At 45.6% G+C, this 7,369-nt stretch overlaps 1 non-coding gene and 1 pseudogene across 1 annotated transcript; both read left to right on the top strand.

The window, feature by feature from the left end:
* The first annotated feature begins 2,781 nt into the window (after nt 1–2,781).
* LOC112228079 lies at nt 2,782–2,948 on the top strand (annotated as a pseudogene).
* Nucleotides 2,949–3,259: 311 nt separating this feature from the next.
* Nucleotides 3,260–3,376, top strand: LOC112255588. Its single transcript, XR_002954310.1, has one exon. It is a non-coding gene; the product is annotated as a U5 spliceosomal RNA (small nuclear RNA).
* The last annotated feature ends 3,993 nt before the right edge of the window (nt 3,377–7,369 follow it).

Below are 7,369 nucleotides of genomic sequence, written 5' to 3'. Positions count from 1 at the left end.
CCCTCATTTATAAGAATACAAGCCTGAAACGATTTCTAAAGACTGTTGACATCTAGTGGAAGGCATAGGACCTGCAAATTGAGTCCTAAGTCAATGGATACTGTAATGGCAATGAATAGAAAACTACAAAACCAAAAAATAAACTACTTCCTGAATGTTTTTTCTCAGGTTTTTGCCTGCTAAATCAGTTCTGTTTTACTCAGACAATATTTTAACAGTTTTGGAAACTTTAGTGTTTTCTATCCGAATCTACCAGTTATATGCATATCATTTCTTCTGGGCCCCGAGTAGCAGGCCATTTAATTTGGGCATGCTTTTCATCCAAAATTCCGAATGCTGCCCCATACCCTAGAGGTTAATTAACCTTTTGTGACTAGGGGGCAGTATTTTCATTTTTGGAAAAATAACGTTCCCATAGTAAATGGGATATTTTGTCAGGACAAGATGCTAGAATATGCATATAATTGACAGCTTAGGATAGAAAACTCTAAAGTTTCCAAAACTGTAAAAATATTGTCTGTGTATAACAGCACTGATATTGCAGGCGAAAGCCTGAGAAAAATCCAGGAATATTTTCTAGGAATATTTATGTCCGTTGCGTTATGCTAATTAGTGTCAGTCGATGATTACGCTCCCGGACCCGGGATGGGGAGTCACTACAGGTTTTAAGGTAAGAATTAGGGTATTTATTATTGGATTTTGTAAGAGGAAGGGGGGAGAGAGGAGAGAAGGGAGGTGGAGCAGCTCCAATGTTTTCTTGATCTCAAGTACGAGGCGGGCAACCTCGGTACTCCGATGGAGGTTGAGCGCGCTACCAGCCTCAAGGCTCAGCTCTGGGAGGTGCCGTGCCTTCCTGCAGCGTGCACACTGAGTTTATAGAGCAGAATGAGACCTGCTCTGCAGTGTTTTTCAAATCAGTTAGGGAAAAGCAGGTAAGACAGGTTTTTTATGGGGTGAGGGACGGACAGGGTAGGGTAGTTAGGGAGCCGGAGCAGATGGTCAGGGTGGCAACTGACCATTTCCGGGGGGTTTTCCAGGAGAAGGTAGTAGAAGAGGAGGGGACCGTGTTCTTAGAACACTTGTCCCGGCGTGTGCCAGAGGACATTAGAAAGGCGATGGAGGCCCAGATAACACTAGAGGAGGTGGAAAGGGAAGGTGCCCGGGCTGCCGGCTGAGTTTTACCTCAAGTTTTGGGGTATGCTTGGACCGGTGGTCCTCGAAGTCCTGACGGCCGTTCTCGAGACTGGAGTCCCGGGCAGGTCGATGGCTGTAGCCGTGCTGTCCCTCTACAAGAAAGGAGACGCCGCCGACCTTAGCAACTGGTGGCCGTTGACCATGCTGTGCGTAGATTATAAGATACTAGCTAAGGTCATGGCAGACCGTTTGCGCACAGCCCTTCCCTACGTTGTCCATGAGGATCAAATGGGGTCCATTTTGAGACCTCCGGCTCCGCGACACTGAACTGGAACATGAGAGTTGCTGTGGTGCAGAGGAAGCTGGCAATGTGGAAGGTCAGATCCTTGTCTATCTTGGGCAAGGTCCTGGTCCTGAAGGTGGATGTACTGCCTTCCCTTCTGTATTTGGCATACATCTATCCATTGCCAGCGAGCATGAGGAGGGGGCTAGTAAGGCTTGTGTTTCAGTTCATGTGAGCGGGCAGGTATGAGTATGCCGCCAGGGCTCGCTTGCTCTAAACCATTGGGGTGGGAGGGAGGGGAGTTCCACACTTCCCACTCGAGCTGGACTCTAGTTTGTTTTTGTTGACTGAGCTCGCTAATCCAGTGATTTCATCCCTCCGGTTATTTCCTGCAGGTGTTCTTCTCGTACTCTGCGAGAATTGTAATGGTGCGGACCAACATGGGTCCTCGGGCTGAACAGCTGCCGTGGCACTTCAGCCATGCGGCGAAGTGGCTGCGCGCACATCCCGAGGTTGAAGTCGCCCGAGTAGGTTTGGACCACAAACGCCTGTACGAGGAGGTCAGACGGACCGTTTGTGCGCCCCCTGTGGTGGGTACCCCTGCTGTGGTCTGGGAGACCATACAGGCGAGGGGCCTAGACAATCGTCTTAAGGATCTAAATTGGTTAAGCCTCCACAAGTGCCTGCCGGTACGATCCATAATGTACCGGCATAGGTTGGCGCGGTCCCCCCAGTGCCCGAGACCAACTTGTGGTGGGGAGGAGACGATACGTCACATGTACTGGGACTGTCCTTTCGCAGGAGTAGTGTGGGCCAGGGCTCAGGTTTTGCTAGGGAGAGTGAAGGGGGGTTTTGTTTTAACATGGGCGAGGGTGGAGAGAGGGGTAGGGAGAGCAGGGGGGGTAGGTAGGGATCGTTTTCTGTTGTGGCTGCTTATCAGTCTTTTTAAGAAAGGGCTCTGGGATGCCAGGCAGGGGCTGGTAAAGTCAGGGGCAGACATGGGGGTAGAGGGAATAGTGAGGAGAGTAGAGGGAGATTTGAGAGGGAGGATAAGGAGGGAGGAGAGGAAGTGGGGCCACCATGCCGCCTTAGAACGGTGGAAAGGGGGGTTGGGGCTTGTCAGGTAGGAAAGGTTTAGAAGGTAGGTTGGTTGATTTTGTGGGATTTGGAATGCATATGTTTATTGATTGCTTGTGATTTTTGTTTAGTTTGCAGCAGCCCCCTGGAAAAGATTGGGGGAGGGCGTTGGTTGCCCATCTCTTCCCTGAGAGAAAGGGTTTCAGGGTTTTTAGTTACAAGTTTTGATATGGGCATCTAATATGTTAAAAGAAGTGTGAATTGTTCACCGTGTAAATGTTTGAATAAAAGCTTTGAATCATCTGTTCTTATCAGGGTAATATCTGATCCATTCCCCATCGGGGGACTACATATTAAATGGATTTTTCGAACAGGGAGTCAGAAATGGGGCTTACTCCGTCCGCTCCAAGCATTGACCCGGTATTGCAGGACCTCCGGGAATGGTGTAACACTTTTCTCCCATTGTCAAGGAAAAAAATACACAAAGCTATGCAAACAGCTAGCAAACAGCTAGAAGAAGAAACATCTCAACTGAAAGAAGGGCGAAGCGCCCTTCATGGGGTCCTCTGTTTCCCTCATAGAAATAAAAAACATTGGCCAGGATGGTGTCTGTTTTTGACCTGCCCCCAAGAAATACAATCACTTCACGAGGATAGGGTGTGTCTGACTTTTTACACCACAGTGCTTGGAAGAGTGGGTTCGGGGAACACCCGCGAGGACACGGACTTGAGTGCACAGAGTGTTTCTCGGGCGCCGACCTCCATACGACTCTGGTTTCTCTTCATTACGCACAAGCCTTTCGCCTTTTACTAAAGACCTCCGTGGAGAGGAACACTTGCGAGTTCAATGTATTTTTGGAGGGGCTTTGCTTCTGGCAGAGCCCGGTAATCTTGTTTCAAGAGAAATTGACAGAGATGACGCTGAGACTTTTTGCTCAGGCGTTTGACTTCAAGCCGGCTGACCAGCGTATTTTCCCACTCAAAGTAGTCGATCTGGCAATTGAGTTCAAGCCCGACGACGACTGGCTTATTTGCCGGGCTTTGAACAAATAGTGGCACTAGTTGTAAAGAGCTAGTGACCTAAAGACGCATTGGCGACTTAAAAAAAAACACCTGCCTGTCGCCAGGAAAACGTTGGGTGGGGAGGAGCCAACTTTTGCCAAACCGCTGAGGTCTGCCGAGACCCCGGAGGCTCGGCGGGTGCAGGGGTCCATTTTGTGGGTTATCGCTTCTCTGCCTTTTGGCTCAGATCAAGCTTGGTACCGAGGTGCCCCAGAGCTTGCTGAATCGAAACGTTGAAGATAGGAGGGCGATAAGGTTTCTTTGTTGGAAACGGTTTTTGTTTCCAAACTATTTTCTTGAGTGCATTAGAGAGAATACAGTAGACGGCACGGGTCAAAATGATTGATTGATGACCCTGCGTCATGATGACGTGTACATGTCTGAATATGGGCCTCCGGCCCGTCCCCCCCTGTTCATGTGGTCACGTGTTAGAGGGTGTGTGTTATTTTATATCTCTACGGTATGCTTTGAAGTAGTCATGGTGATTGATGTCTAGGGGGGCTGGTTGGGGAGGTTGGGGGTTGAGTAGTTGAACTTTTGTAACGTGTATGTCCCCCACCCCCCTTATGTTTGTTATCGGATGAAGCAGGAATGTCCTGGGGGTATAGGGCTGTGGCATCTGCATTATAAATGTCCAGAACAAGCAATTTTTTAAAATAAAGACCTGAATATTAAACAAAATAAGTCTACACGGCCAATTCTCGGAGTGCTTTGCAGCTCATGTCATGAATCCAACGACAAAAGCCTGGAGGATGTTTTGCGTGAGGCTACAGCATGTTTTAAAGGATTTTTGTGTACGAGTGAGGGACATATGTCTTACATATTCCACCCTGAGGAATCTACGGTTAAGATATTCACAGACAGCGTGTCCCAACCCTTTTATCGGGTAGAACCCGAGAGTTTTTCTCCAGCGCTAAGGATGCGAGAATGGCTTAAAATAAGACTTGCGCTGTGTCAAATGGAACGCGCCCTGTGTGCTTCAAGGCTGCCCGGATATGCGTTGGAAGAACAAGTCTGTGGACGAAGTGATTTAATGGCCCTAAGAGTCGCTTCAATGGCGTATACCCCGGACTCCAGAGTGACAATTTTAGCATGTGATCAATTTGATAGTGCAAATGCATCGAAAACGGTCAGTTCATATGTATCTTCCAAAGCATGCCAGGATGTACATTGTTTTAAATGGCGCGATTACCATATTTTCTGAACACTGATGAATAAGCTGGACAGTCTTTTCGAAAATCGTGAACAATTACGACGATGGCCGAGGTTATCGTTGAGACATACCCAGGACCAACAAGGTCGAAGGCGGCTCTTTCCCTGGAGTGAAAGCGGGCAGAGCTTCGATGGAGCGGGCAAAAGACTTTGCGATGGGGAATTGGAAACGGATAATGGTCGTGGCTAACAGGACCCTATATCTGTAAGAAATAGTAAAACATGTTGAATTATAACGTGTGTTAAAATGTAGGTGTTAAATATTTAGAATTAAATCATTGGTTTTGAAAATGTATCGCACCCATTTAACTAAGGGGAAGCGGTCTTTTCTCTCACGCTAGGGTCTGGCGCAGACTACTGTAAGATCTGAAAAAACATGTATTATTTTATAGTCTTTTCCTACAATGGTGTGTTATGAACATTACGGTTTATTAAAGTTTGTAATAATGTACAACGGCAGGCCTCCAAGGTTTTTTTACATAAAACACGTGTGATGCATGTTTAAATATTATTCAAATTTGTTACTTAATTCAAACATGTCTTAAAGGTTGTACGAAATATTTTGGAATTCAATGAAAGGAATTTAAAAAACTGTATCTCACCCGTAACTATGGCAAAGAGTATTTCACATCATCCCCCAGCTCTGTCTCGAAGAAAAAGACATGGGAAATCGGAGTGTGCGTGCATGAGTGGGCGTGTGACGGAGCAGCAGGAGTGTGTGTGTGTGCGTTTCAAGGGTTTGTGTGTGTGGGTTCAACACGGGGTCCCATCGCTCTATCTGCAGAGCATCGTTTGAAACCAAGGTTTGCACTATCGGCCATATGGCATGTCAAGATATCGGCCGACCGCCCGGGGTTAAACACTGATATATAATCAACGCATCAGGACCCCAAACCAAACCGTAAGCCGACAGAAAGGCTCTATGAATTCACAGCCTTTTGGCCACTAAACCAAAACATACAGGGGGGTTGCCTATAGGATATCTCTCGGAACTCGTTCCATACTTTAACAAGTTAGGGCCAGAACGGGGAGCATCTATTTTAACACGGTTAGCACTGCTTTAGCGCAAACCCAAAGGCCCGAATATTTAGCTGCCCGGACAGATTAAAAAAATATATTCTGAATAAGTGAATCTCTCCTAATGGATATTTCTGGAGGTGAGTAAAATGAAAAATATATTTTAAGATTTGTTTGAATATTATTGTAATATTAAACCCGAGTTATTTGGGTATTTCAGGCCAAAGGCCAATATACGTTAAAAAGTGTATATATATAGCGTATAACGTTTAATATTGTCTAACGTTGGTTAGGATCCCAAACATTTACGCAGCTTTTACGCGGTTTACCAGATCTGGAGCAACATGAGGAGTCTCAAAAGTCAGGCAGTCAGTCGCCATCAGCCTTTTTTCGTTGTAAGTCCTTATAATTAAACACATACCCAAGAATATTTATATATAAAAATAAAAAAATAGTGTGTGCTATTTTAAAAACGATTTTATGTATTTACAGCCGACATACAGCCAAGAATGATAAAGGATTCGTTATGGACATCTGACACTGGGGACTTAGATGCAATTCTACCGTTCTGTACGAGCGATTTTCAAACTCATCGAGAATACAGGGAACGTCGACCCCCTCCAGACATATTCCAGACCCCAACAGGCAACGAACAACTGTGGCCCAAGTACATTGCTCAGATTCAACGCCACCCGAAAACTACTGTTGGGCAGGGAACTTGCTGCTTCACGAGCCGGCGCTCCAGGAACACGGTATGAGACCATTATACATTTTGTTATTAGTTATACGTCTTTTTTATTAGTTATACCTCTGTTGATAGCATATGTTAAAACAAGGACAAATAATGTTTTTTTCAGACTGCCGGAGACAGGCCCTGCAGAACCTGGAACACTAGAGGAAAAAAGTCTAGAGCCCTCTGTATCCGCAATTCGTCAGAACAAGCGCCAAAAAAGCCGAGGTATTTTAAATATGTATTGTTAATATATATTATTATACCGGATAGGTATTTGACATTTTATGTATCTAACATATTTTTTATATTTAATAACGTAATTTTGTATGTATTATTTTCATTCAGACTCCGCCCCGGCGAAAAACGGCACAGACAGACACATACATCTAGAGTTGGGGGATTCCGGCGCACCGAACATCCCCGATGAAACAACCAAACCGGAGGATTTCAACGTTATTAATGACATGTCCGATGTTGACGACCAGCTATTCTGTGATGCGGCCAACCTTATCGACCCCGTCAATTCTACGGCATCAGTACAGGCCTTAGAACAAGAAATGTTTTTGACATTATTTTCCAGGGCTTTGAAATCAAGGAATGTTTTGCTATACAAACGACTGGGGGATTTAATTGAGAGACAGTACCGAGATGATATGTTATTCTGGCATAGAACAATTACACGCATGTTAAACAGCAACCCCATTAAAAAACGCAAATACAGACGCTAAAATCATACATGTATAACACCAACCATTCCAGAAAGACCCAAAAAACGCACATCCTTAATTATCCAAAAATGGCAGAACTACAGCAACAAGGGGAGACAGTTGAAAGCCTCTTAGCACAGATTCC

Source organism: Oncorhynchus tshawytscha, linkage group LG07, assembly GCF_018296145.1.
Source record: "Oncorhynchus tshawytscha isolate Ot180627B linkage group LG07, Otsh_v2.0, whole genome shotgun sequence".
Lineage (NCBI taxonomy): Eukaryota > Metazoa > Chordata > Actinopteri > Salmoniformes > Salmonidae > Oncorhynchus > Oncorhynchus tshawytscha.
The sequence above is the reverse complement of the archived record's forward strand: the minus strand, read 5'-3'. Positions and strand labels throughout refer to the sequence as shown.